General features: G+C 44.5%; 1 protein-coding gene across 1 annotated transcript in view; it reads left to right on the forward strand.

The window, feature by feature from the left end:
* PLXNA2 (plexin A2) overlaps nt 1–13535 on the forward strand; it is a 309803-nt gene that overhangs the window by 100285 nt on the left and 195983 nt on the right.

The following is a 13535-nucleotide window of genomic DNA, read 5'->3' on the forward strand; positions in this document are numbered from 1 at the left end:
GAGAGCTTCTTTACTTCAGTCAAACATGTTTACCTTCTCATCCAACAAACCTAGAAATTTCTGTTATCTAAAGGCTTTGAAGCTAATCTTGAGCCCTATCTATCCAAACCAATCCTCTAAGGTCCTGTTCAACCAATAAACAAGTTTTTATTAAGGAATCCCAATTGCCAGACACTGTGTTAGGTGCTGGGATTTTTTTTTAAGCTCCTGCCTTTATGGCTCTTACAGGCTATTGGAATAAACAACATATACATGTGCAAGTATATGCAAAAACAACTATGTTAATTTGGAGGGCCAGAGGGGCCAGAAGACACTAGCAGCCAGGGAGGGAGGATCAGGAAAGGCCTCATGTAGAAGATGATACAAGCTCAAATTTGAAGAAATTAAGGATTCTCAGAGGGAGAAGTGAGAAGGAGGTGCATTCCAGGAATGGGGCACCCTTGCAAGGGTAAGAGGCTCTTCCATCCTCTCTACTCCATGAAGCCTTTCCTTTAGCACCCAAGTCTTCCTTGACCTTCCCCTCTTCTGAGCTCCCATAGTAATCATCACATGCCCTCCTCATCTAGCCCTTGATCATGCTCTGCATAGTATTGCTAAATAATTTTTAGGGAGTGTTAGTCTTGCCCCTTGAGGGCAGAAACTGTGTCTTGTACTTGGCTGATCTGCTTAGAGATCTCTGAGATCCAGCTTTAAGTTCCCATGATCCTATGAGTCCACACGGTACCTGGCATGGTGCCCTGCACAAGCAACTGGTTAGTAATTATTTGTTAGTGGATGCATGCTATGTGATGGGCAGGGGATTTGGGGAAGGGAAGTGATTTCAACCTTATTTATTTAGCTTCTTTTGAAAGATGGGGCTGAGAAGAAAGAATTTAGGAGCCTCTGGAGACTTTCCATGGGTTCAGTTAGATCTTTGGCCAAGACAACTTTATTCCTCCATCTTGAAACTGGCCAAAATAGATCCCATAGAAAGATTTTCAGAAGGCTACTGTTGGCATCCTTCCTTCCTCTCCAGCCATCACTTACACCCTCTACCTCCCCAACAACACATTGTGTGCCCTTCTGTGAGGGGCTGATGTCTCTCTCACCCTCCCCCACCTGGCTCTAGTTCCCACATATTCCTACCTCCCGTCAGCCTGTCAATCACCACTCTCTAGAGATCATCCCCCAGCCCCATCTCAGTTCTTCCCCTATTCCAGTCACTAATAATTGCTTCAAGGCAGGCTGGTCTTTGTTTAAAGTTCTTTTCATTTAACTTCAGACTAGAGAAGAGGGTAAATGACACTCTGTCTCTTTAAGGCAAACAAGAGGCATTAGAAAAATACTTTTTTTCCTGCTTTTGCTTTTAAGAAAAAAAAAATCCTCCAAGTTATTAGGGGAAAGAAAATCATTTGACTTAAGCAGCCTCTGGCAGTCTGGTGATGCTGAGAACAATATCCCTGTCAGCATCTATCAGGTTTGGAAAACAAAGCCATCTGCATATGGGGGGGATGAGGAAGGGAGGGGGAGAGCAGAGCTCAGCAGAAAAGGAGGTGAATTACTAATGAGAGATGCACAGAGGACCCCTTATTTCTCTACCAACACCACCACCCCACACACATCCACAGTAAAATTGGGGGAGGTCTTGGACACGCTGGTTTCTATGGTTGGCTGAGAACAGGAAGGCCCTGACATCTGCAAAGAGCTTCTAACACCAGGTCAAAGGAGGGACAGTTGGCAATCCAATCTAACCCCAGTGGGGAACTGAGAGCCACCTGAAACAATAGAATTGTAAGATGGTAGGATTTAAAGCCAGGGAGGGACTTTAATGATCATCTACCCCAACCCTCTTATTTACAGATGAAGAAACTCAGGTTCCAGAGAAGTGTATTGACTTGCCCAAGGGTCCTATGGGTAGTATGCAGCAGAGTCAGGACTTCTTAGTTCACTATACCATACTAACACCTCTATTTTGGAACTAGCCCTCTCCATTTGTGCCCATAATCTCATCGCCTCCCATCTCTCTCTCTCTCTCTCTCTCTCTCTCTCTCTCTCTCTCTCTCTCTCTCTCTCTCTCTCTCTCTCTCTTTCTCTCTTTTTTTTTTGGCTAAGCAATGGGGTTAAGTGACTTGCCCAGGGTCACACAGCTAGTGAATGTTATGTGTCTGAGGCCAGATTTGAACTCAGGTCCTCCTGACTTCAGAGTTCTATTACCACCTAGCTGCCCCCTCCATCTCTTGCAAAAAGATTTTACTCCTTCAACCATCCATTCCCCCCACCCATTCAATTTCCCCTTATTAAAAAAAAAATTCTCCTTAGCTACTGACTCCTTCCCTACTGCCTATAAACATGGCCACCTCCCCTTCATCCTTCAAAAACAAGAGACCCTACCATCCCCTCAAGCATTCATCCTATATCTCACCTCCTTTTCATGCCAAACTCCTAGAAAAAGATCTGATTCCTCTTCCTCACCTCCTGCTCACTTCTCAGCCCCTTGCAATCTAGCTTCCTGCCCCACCATTTAACGAAAACTGCTTTCTCCAAGGTTATCTGTGATCTGTTAACAGGAAGATCAGACAGACTTTTCCTAGTCCTCCTCCTCCTCAATCTCTCTTCAACTTTTGACACTGTGGATCATGGCTTCCTCCTGGATCCTCTCCCTTCCTTTGACTTCCATGATGCTGTGCTTTCCTGTTTCTCTTCCTATCTATGAAATGATTCCTTTTCAGGCATCTTTGCTTCCTCCATTTCCCATCTCCTAACTGTGAGTGTGTGTGTACCTCAAGGTTCTGTCCTGAGATTTCTTCTCTCTGCCCAGGCCTTCTTTCTTTTTTTTTTCTTTTTTTTTAGGCAGTTGGGGTTAAGTGACTTGCCCAGGGTCACACAGCTAGTAAGTGTCAAGTGTTTGGCCTGAGGTCAGAATTGAACTCTGGTCCTCCTGACTTCAGGGCCGGTGCTCTATCTACTACGCCACCTAGCTGCCCCTGCCAGGCCTTCTTTCTCGATGATCTGCCTTAGATCTAGCCTTAATCTCTCTCAGGAACTCCAGTCCCCCAGCTCCAATCACCTGGATCATCTCCCCCATAACCATCTCAGATTGAACTCATCCAACTCAGAATTCATTCTTTCACACTAAAGCTGCCCCTCCTCTAAGCTTCTTTAGTTCAGTGGGGGAAAGTACCACCATCAGTGTAAGATGGAGGATTTCTTCTGAAAGGAACCAGAACAATGGTGCTTCTAAGTGGATTATAGATGTAGAGATGGAAGGGATGTTAAAGGGCATCTAGACTAAGCCTCTCATTTTACAGATGGGGAAACTGAGGCCCAGAGAAGGGACTTGCCCAAAGTCACACAGGTAGTACTCACCAGAGTCAGAATTTGAACTCAGACTCTGTGACTCCCAGTTCAGCATTCTTTCGACTGAATTTTGCTGAGTCCCTGAAGAAAGGAAGAATTAACCTTCTAACTCCTAAATGCAGTTCTCATTTGTCTACTATAGCTGTTCTCTCTCACTGCCTCGGCTGGAATTGAGTCTTTTTTATGATATTATTACTGATGAGGAATATCTAATTAAGCCCTCATTAGAAGCCCACTAGTTTTCAAGGACTGATACCAGTTGCTCTCAGAAACTACCTACTCTTCCTTTGTTCCATATTGAATTTTCCTCATTCCTTGAATCACAGACTCTGTAAACTGGCAGGGCCAGCTAAAGATCATTTAGTCCATTCCCCCTGCTTTCCAGAGACAACGTCTTCTATGGGAAGTGGTAAAAAGTGCATTGATTTTCGAACTGAAGGACCTGAGTCGGCCACTTACTATCTGGGCAATCTTAGACAAATCCCTTTACCTCTCTTGCTCTCAGTTTCTTCATCTGCAAAATAAAGGGCTTGAACAATTCAGTGGAAAGAATGCTGAACTGGGAGTCACAGAATCTAAGTTCAAATTCTGACTCTGACAGGCACTATCTGTGTGACTTTGGGCAATTACCTTCTCTGGGCCTCAGTTTCCCCATCTGTAAAATGAGAAAGTTGTTCTAGTTCAGAGGTGGGGAACGGCCTGGAGGTCACATGTGGCCTGCTAGGTCCTCAAGTGCAGCCATTTGGCTGAATCTAAACCAGAGTTCCTAAGTTCCCTTCCGGCTATAAATCTGTGATCCTTTTTTCATAGTCTGAGTGCCCTAGTGCTAGGGAGAATGGAGGAGGAAATTTTGCCTTCTGAAATTTAGGGAAAGAGAGCACACGGAGCTCCCTTCATCAATTATCCCAGTGTTTTCAAGTCTACACGACAAGGATTCCACTCCCCACTCCCACCCCCTGACTAGAGGGAACCAGACTGCAATTCTCAAAGGGGTAAAAGAGGAGTGAAGCAGGGCAGCTCGCAGGTTCTTGCAATCCTATCTGGTGAGCCTGTGTGTGTGTGTGTGTGTGAGTGTATCTGTGGTGTCTTAACTACGGAAAGCTCAGTGGGGAATTGGTGTTTGGGCGGCTAAATAACCACAATTTATATTAAGCAGAAACATAGTCATTAAGCTCCGCTTGCCAGTTGCTGCAGGCTGGCTTGCATTAGAGGAGCAGGAAGCCAGCTCTGCTGTGGCCTGCAGCAAGTCAGGGAGCCTGACTGGGGGACAGGGAGCTCTCCCCTTTTCTCCTCCTCCTCCCTGCCCCTCTGTCCCCAGACTTGCAGGAACAGATAATGGGACAGAGGGAAGAGAAAGGGATTGTACACTTCACTTCCACTCATGGACATGAACCTCTCCCTTTGGTGACCACCTCAGTGTGTTTCTCTCTCAGCAAAGGCCATTCCTATCCTAATTAACGGAGCAAATACCAATCCTGGGCTGGGCAGGGGATACATGTGTTGATATTTAATTATCTAGTGTGCACTGAGGCTATTAGAGCCCCTCTGGAGAGCAGGAGCTGCAGACAATGAGGTGCAGTGGAGTTCACTGCAAAATAATTAATTAATGTACTTGTGGTCCTGGTTTGCCAAGAGGCGGCTTTGGGCCTCTCACCGTCAACCTGAAGTGAGGTAGTGATGGGTTGATACCTTGCTGAGTTTTGACATCATCACCGTCTCCTCAGTTACCACCAATGTTCTATGAAATTTACACTAGGTTATTTGGCACCAAGTGGTATGCTGTTGTCAAAGGTTTGGTTATGGCGAGCATTTTAAACAAAAATTGGCAAAATGAAGTTGGTGGCTCATTCGGTGAATTTCAATTATCTGGATTCTCAAAGTCCCCCATAAACTAGGAGAGGAGCATAGGGGAGTCCTTGGGAGCAGGGCTTATCTTTCTTATTATTCTTATCTTTGCATCTCTATGCTCTGCATGGAGCTTAATAAATGTTTTCTGAATTGAATCTGTAAAAACTGGATACTCAAGTCACAGGACTGACATTTTCCCACAGGCTTTGCTTTCTGTTTTTGCAATTGCCTTTCTCCTATGCCATAACCCCAGGTGCGAGCTCAGGTGGTGAGTTTGTGTGAGTTCAAAATGACTCAGATTGAGCACTGGGGGATTGAGGTGGGAGAAGGGAGGGGTCTTGAAATTAGCTAGCAGCATGTATTAGCCAGGCACTGTGTGCAGAGCAAGAGTCCTCACTGATTTATTATTTTGCAAATTTCCACTAAACTGGAAGTCAGCAGACCTAGATTTAAGCCCCTACTCTGCCACTTGGCCTAGAGGCAGAGCTCCGATCCAGGCCTGGGATTCTGGAATTCTAGAAAATGCTTAAGGGTGGGCGATCATATTTTTAAGGTCCCTTGCACAGTCCTTCTGAGAATGGTGATAAGAGGACCCACTCAGTTCAGTAATCTCATGTAAGTTTCAGAGTTCGGCTATGGGATGAGGTCTTATCCTTGATCATCTCTCTAATGCAAAGAGGGTTGGAAAGAAAGAAAAATGAAGGAGGGAGGTCTCCTCTTCTGCTTAGGAGTTAGTCTTTTTCCTTTCTGGGCTGTGAAATGAACTAGAGCCCTGCATTTTGTGGAAAGGGCACAGGATACCACTGGATGTATCTCTTCTCTTTCAGTCTCTCTGCTCTGGATATGTTCCTCAAGTACCTAATCCATTCATAGAATTTAGGGCTCAATGAGCTCCTACCAAATACAACCCCCTTTGTCTTAATGTTTGAGGAAACTGTGGCAAGGTCTCATAGATAGTAAGGAAGACCTGAATTCAGATCTGACTTCAGACATTTATTAGAAGGGCAACTCTGGGCAAATCACTTAAGCTCTGCCTCAGTTTCTTCAGCTATAAAATGGGGATAATAATAGCACCTACCTTGTGGGTTATTGTAAGGATCAAGTGAGGTATTATTTACATAATGCCTGGCACATAGTAGGTACTTAGTAAATGCATGTCGCCTTCCGCGTCCCCCATTTCTAGCCCTAAATTTAGCTAGCTCTTTTTCCAGTAGTCAAACTGCCTCAGTGCTGAGGAGGAGCCAGGGCTGATGCATGCCTTATCAACTCAATTTTCTCAATGGATAGCCCGCCAGGCCCTGTCTGAAAAATAAACAAACAAACAAACGAATGAATGAACGAACAAATAAATGAATAAATAAATGAATAAATGAATAAACAAACAAACAAACAAATAAACAAATAAATAAATGGCTGACAGTGGCTGGAGCTCCTGGCCAGCTGCCCAGTCTCCTATGCATGTGGACTGAAAGCTGGTGAGAGGCCAGTATGCTAGAAGCTCCCATCTCGACCATGTCCCCGTGCACCCAAAGTCCTCTCCTTGGCCCTATTTCCCATGACATGTTTCCCACCTAAGCCTGCTTGCTTGCTGAGTATTTTTAACTCAAAGCCTCCTTGCGCTTTGCTGATCTTCAGACAAGGGTCCAGGAAAGATAACAGAATCCATTAGTGCCGCTAGAGTCAAGCAGTGTTTGCTAAATACAGGCTCAGGAGTCTCTGCTCCCCCAGCTTCATGCTGCTGCTGTTAGTACTCTACCTGCCCTCCTTTCTGGCTGCCCTTAGAGGTGCCTCTGACGGGTTCCCACAGATCCTTGTGCAAAATGAAGAAATCTGGGTTTCAGCTCTGTGACATCCCATCTACAAGAGAGAGAGAAGAAAACTAAAAGAAGAGGAATTCCCAGGCCCTAATCCCAGTGGCTAGGGGAGAGTAGGTTTGTAAACAGAGCAAGAAATATGATTTTCCAGGACTCCCAAGCCAGTGGGCCCACTTTAAGGGAGAAGGTTGAAAGTGACTAGAACAACCCAGCTAGAGTGAGAGAGAAGCCTGGCTAGAAGCAGGGGTAGTCTGGAAAATCAAGGGGCAAAAGGAGTCAGTCTCTAAAACCCATTGAGGCTGGAATTGCCATCTAAGTAACTTGCTCTGATGAGGTATCTCCTCCTCCCAGGACCCTGGGAGCAGTTTTGTTTTTTTAGCTTTCATTTTATTTTTTAAAATAATAAGCATATATTTTTTTCTCCAGCCCATCCTCTCTTGCTTTTCTATTTAAAAAATAGTGTGTCCTAAATATGCAAAGTCAAGCAAAACAAATTCCCACATTGGCCCATATCCAGAAATATATATCTTATTCTGCATCTTGAGTCCACTCAAAATGCTTCATTATCTACCCTCTGGAAATCACAGCTGATCATTACTTAGATCAGAATTCTCAAATCTTTCAAAGTTGTTTGTCTTTACAATGTTGCCTTTATTCTACATGTTATTCTCTTGGTTCTGCTTCTTTCACTCTGCATCAGTTCATATCAGTCTTTCCAGGTTTCTCTGAAGCTTTTCTTTCATCATAGTTTACTGTGCAATATTTTATTTCTTTCGTATGTCATAATTTGTTCAGCAATTCTTCAATTGATGGGCACCCCCTTATAGTTTCCAGTTTCTTGCCACCACAAAATGAGCTGCTACAAATATTTTTGTACACATGGGTCCTTTTTCTCTTTCTTTGATATCCTTGTGCCTACTAGTTTCCATATTAAACCATTCATTACAGCAACTGCATCTCCAGAGAGGCCTCAGTACCTGTCAGTGTAGAGAGAGAGACAGAGTAGGGACCAGTGAACAAAGTATTGCTCCCCTCAGGGAAGGAGAATAGCTGCTTAGAGTGAACAGTCCAGAGCGATAAATTCCAGATACCACAAGCTCAAAAACACCTCGTCTCTACCCCCTCAGCATTTAGTTTATACAATCCTAGGAGTCCCCAAAGGTCAGTTAACCAACCTCCTATTTGTAGCCTTCCCACGCAAGGGTGTCAGTACTTTTAAGAGATCTCTTCTTGGTGGTTCGGAGATTCTGTTCCTCCCCTCAGTCACCCATTCTAGCATCTCCCAGGAAGATATCTAAGCTAGAAGACATTTATGAGGCCATTAGTCCACCTACCCCTCTCCCATTTTACAGATGAGGAAACTGAAGAAAAGAGAAGGACACACAACTAGCCAGGGACAGAACAAAAGCTAACACCTCCACTTTTATTGAGTAAGTAAACAAGGAAGACCTTTCTTAAGAAGTCTGTTATCGTTTAAATGTTTTTCATTTTTCCTCTTTGGAAAAGGACCCACATGGTCTGTATGCCATCCATAATGTAATTCTGAATATTATTGAAAGTCCTGAAGAAGACACCCTTCAATCTTCTCTTCTCCATCCTAAAGAATTCCACTTGTCCCAAAGCATTTAACCTTTTCTTAAAGACCCTATTTCCTGGTCCTCTGATCACTTTGATCTGCCTTCTTGGGCTCTCTTCCCCATTTGTCTTTCAAAAAGGGGACCCCACAGCTAGGTGGTCAGTGGATAGAGCACCGGCCCTGAAGTCAGGAGGACTTGAGTTCAAATCCAGCCTCAGACCAAATACTTGACACTTACTAGCTGTGTGACCCTGAGCAAGTCACTTAACCCCAATTGTCTTAAAAAAAGGGGGCATCCTAAACTGAACTTGGACTGTACTCTTAACCTCTCATCCCTTTCAGTGGAAAGGGTAGAAACATGTCAGTATAAGAATACGCAGGCAGTGCCAAGGAAATAGAAGATTGGTAGCTGTAAAGGGGTACACTGACATGTTAAATCCCTTCCCCCATCCCCCAGTGACTACACATTCAGCTTCTGTGGTCTCCTCCTCTTGCTGTGGATGTGATCCAACCTGGAAACCGCATTAAACATTACACAGAGTAGTTGACGTGCAATTAATAAAGTACAGATTTTGGCTGGAAGCCATTACTTAACATAGCCACCATGACTCCCGGGGAGGAAGGGCAGGAGGAGGGAATCAGGGAAAATGGCATGCAATGAAAACCATGGCTGATATTTATAAGAGTGATAGGACATGTTCACAGCAGCTCGTCTCTCAACAGCACCTTGACATCAGGGGAGAAAGCTCTTGATTCCATTTTTCAAGGGGAGCAAAACTGAGACACAAAGATACTAAGTGATTTGCTCAAAGTTATTCAGTAAATATGCAAACCAGCATGGCATAGTGTGAAACAGCCCTCACGCAGAATCAGGAGACCTTAGGGTTCAAGTCCTGGAAGAGAGATACAACGATGCAGTGGGAAGAACTCTATTCTTGGACCTGAGTACTCTTAGTAGCTTTGTGACCCTGCATGAGTCACTTGAACTATCTGTATCTCAGTTTCCCCATCTGTAAAAGGGGAATAATACTATACTACCTACCTTAACAAGGTTGTATGAGGTAAGCTCTTCCTCAGCCTTAAAGTGCTATTTAAAAATGGGAATATTTAAATATAGGAATTCTATCTAAATAGAAGCTATTATCCTGCCAACAACTAGCTGTGCAAGTCACTTTATTTCTCTGGGCCTCAACTCCCTCATTTGCAAAATTATCAGGTTAAATAAAGTCTGAGATTTCTTAAGTCTCTTCCAGCTTCAGTAATTTTTTATGATTCCATGATTACTTTCTACTACTGTGATTCATGCTGCCTCCATCCAGGAAGAGAGGAAGGAAGGAAATGAGCACTAATTAATACCCATTGTGTGCCAGGCAACTGTGCTAAGTTCTTTAAAAAAATATCATTCATAATTTATCCTCACAACAGCCCTGGGAGGCAGGCACTACCATTAAGCCCATTTTACCATTGAGGAAACTGAGGCAGAGAGAAGTCAAGTGACTTGCCTAGGGTCATACAGCTAATAAATGTCCGAGGCTGGATTTGAACTCAGGCCTTCCTGATTCTGTGCCCAGCCCTTTATCCACTCTACCGCCTAACTCAGGACTCTCTCTCAAATCTAGTACTTTTTCTCCTATATTCTGTTTTTTGGTCACATTTCAGGGCTTTGCTTAATTTAAGGGCCTTTTTATGAGTTTTAAGATAGCCGTCCATCTTCCTGTCAGTCCCCCTATGTCCCTCCATCCATCATTCTTTAAGGAGGCTGGAGCTTCTTCTCTGAAGAAGGCACAAGTGCTTTTTCCTCACCACCATGTTTGGAAAGGCTTTTACTGAAGTTTTGCTCCCTATTGGTAAGAGAACAGAGTCGGGAAAGCTTAGGGATGCAAGGTTGGGGGGTGGGGAGGAGGATAGGTAAAAATACTTCTGTACTTAATTCAAATGGTTGGGCCTTCAGGCATTGGCTATTGAAGTTAAAGCCTTGCTGTTCTCTACTCAGTAAGATCCCAAGCTGGTTTGTTTTTTTTTTAAAGCAAAATGCAAATTTCAGCTCAGCTAGTCAAAACTGGTCCATCCGCACAACTTCCAGGCTGCCTGTCATTAAGAAAAGACCCAGGTAAGGGCTGGGGGCTGCAGAAGGAAAGGTAGAGAGAATCGCAGGGAACTCAGGGAATGGGTCAGGGGCTGTAAAGCCAGACACTAGAAAATAAAGACCTAGGTGCAGAGGGGGAAATTGAGGCCCATTTTACCAAAGGGACGATCTAACTCATCATGGCACTTGGAATGGCCACCACATTATGGAGACGTCTTCAGCATCCAAATTCATGGCCTCCTCTCTCTCTGAGGACTATCTTCCTTTGGCTTTTATCCATGGAAGAGACTGGGTATGAGAACATCTAGTCTCCTATTATAGCTCCAGGGTATTTCATACATATTAATTGAATGATAGTATAATGTCATGGAAAGAGCGCCAATAATATTAGCTAGCATTTTTGTAGCGCTTTAAGGTTTGCAAAGCATTTTGCATATATCCTTTCATTTGATCTTCACAGTAACCCTGAGAGGTAGGTGCTGTTATTAGCCCCAGTTTGCAGTTGAGGAAACTGAAGCAAACAGAGATTAAACGACTTGTCCAAGGTCCCACAGCTTGTAAGTAGCTGAGGTGGGGTTTCAACTTAGGTGTTTTTAACTCCAGGCCCAGCACACTGTCCAACTAGCTTTGTTGTAAAAGATAAAAACAGAATGTAGCCGGGTCCTGATTAGTGTGAATAATGAATTCCCTGAAGTGGTCACCGTCTAACCAAATTCTCACTATTTGAAGTTACAATTATCTAAAATAGGGTGATTGGTTCCTGCCCAATGGAAATATGCAGTATGATTTCTAATAATGGGACCACTTCAAGGGATTCATTATTCACGCTAATCAGGAAGTGGCTTAAGTAGAAGGTAGTGCTAGAGGGGGTGGTAGTAGACCCTGGGGTGGGGGTGGGGGGAAGAGGAAAGATCTCCTGAAGTAGATAGATGACCTTTGAGCCTCATCTTAGAGGAGACCAAGAATTCTAAAAGTTGAATACTGGGACATGGACGGGATGTTCCCTTCCTAGGGAGCAAACAGCACAAAAATACGGAAATGGTAGATGGTGTCATGTACAAAGAACAGCAAAATGGGCCAGGATGATTTGGATGGTGGAGTGTGTGGAAAGCAATAGAGGTAGGAAGAGGACAGGCCATAAAGAGCTTTACATGTCAAACAAAGGGCTTCATATATTTGATGCTGGAAGTAATAAGGAACCATTGGAGTTTATTGAGTAGGTGTGACTTGGTTGCCCCTGAGCTTAAGGAAAATCACTTTGGTGGTTGAGTAGAGCATGGATTGGAATCTAATTAGAAGGCTATTGCAATAGTCCAGGTGACTGGTGATGAGGGCCTGAGCTAGAGTGGTAGACTGAGGTCAGGGAGGGGAAAAGAAAATGGTGTCTGGGCAAAAGAGGGAGCGGGGCAGAAAGTCGGTAGAAAAGGCAGGGTTAAATTTCCTTGGCATTCCACAGCAAGGCTTCTGATTGGGCCCATTTCCATGCAGCTGAATTCTAACTGGGCTTGCTACCTAGGGATTCAGAAGCCACAGAGCCTACCTCGGGCAAACCTGATACCCTCATCTGGAATCCATCCACAGCCTATTTCCTCCCCCGTGCCCAGAGCTCATTAGAGGAGCCACGATGGGACTTCACCAGAGACTTCCTTCAAGCAGACAAATCCCGAGCATGCCAGGCCGCTGGGAAGAGTTAAGGAAGGCTCTGGTGACTGACTTTGTCTTCCCAAATATGCAAAGCTGCAAGCCCCCCAAGGCATGTGCTTTCTTATTTCAGTATCCATTTTCTCTTCCTCTGACTTTTTATTCTCTCTTTCTTCCTGTCTGGTCATCAGAACCAACTAGTATCAAGCCATTTGGATTAGGTCAGGGGGTAGGTTACCTATGGCCTCGAGGCTGCATGTGGCCTTCTAGGTCCTCAAGTGCAACCCTTTGACTGAGTCCAAATCTCCAAAGGGATTTGTTCTATAAAACTTGCCCTCAGTCAAAGGGCTACACTTGAGGGCCTAGAAAGCCACATGCGGCCTTGAGGCCATAGGCTCCCCACCCCTGGGTTAGGCAATAAGGAGAAGAGAGTTCTATCCCTCACCAGGGCTCTTTGGGCCCCACATTTTAGTCCTCTGATCTCTGTCTTCCTCTGTTCTGGCAGGAATCCATCATGTAGATGAAATATGGAAAAGTGCTAAGTTGGGGAACAGGCTTGCAGAAGATTTAGGATCCTGGGAATATCAGTATGAAATGTATGAAATTTGCACATTGAAAAATAATAATAAACCTTTGATTTCATTGGCAAGGAAACTTCAGTCAGCACTTAAGTCTTATCATCTCCGTTTCTAGGGGCACCGAGGGTTTCAGCAACCAGGACTGCCTACCAGTAGGGGTTGAGAGGCCAGATCTGAATCCTAGTCTTATTGACTTCAAGGCTGACTCTGTGTTCCACTAGGTCCTATTGACTTTTGTATAGTGCCTCCTACGCAGTAGATGCTCAGTGAACGTTACATTGGATTGGGACTCCCCAACCCTGTCAAGACATCTTGTATAATGCAGTAAATAGACTAATAGTCGAATGAGCTGAGTTCTAGCATCAGGTCTACCATTGCCTCCCTTCCCCCATCTGTAAAATGGAAATAATGAAACCTGCAGTTGTCCATAGCGGATGCTGCTAAGGCTTTGAAAAGTTGAAAAACACCCTGGAAAAGTACCGTTATTATTACTAGAAGCATCTCTTCGGGAGAACAGTGGGGAAAGCAAAGGCCTGTCTATATTGTGTCAACAAATGGCTGTCTCTGGTGGGTAACCTGAGAGTCAACCAGCCTGATCCTGCTGCCCTCTGCCGCCACTGTTTAGATCCTGTCTGCTACAGGAGGGTAAGGATTTC

The sequence above is a fragment of the Phascolarctos cinereus genome, unplaced genomic scaffold (assembly GCF_003287225.1).
Source record: "Phascolarctos cinereus isolate Bilbo 61053 unplaced genomic scaffold, phaCin_HiC Scaffold_5;HRSCAF=322, whole genome shotgun sequence".
In the NCBI taxonomy this organism is placed as follows: Eukaryota; Metazoa; Chordata; class Mammalia; order Diprotodontia; family Phascolarctidae; genus Phascolarctos; species Phascolarctos cinereus.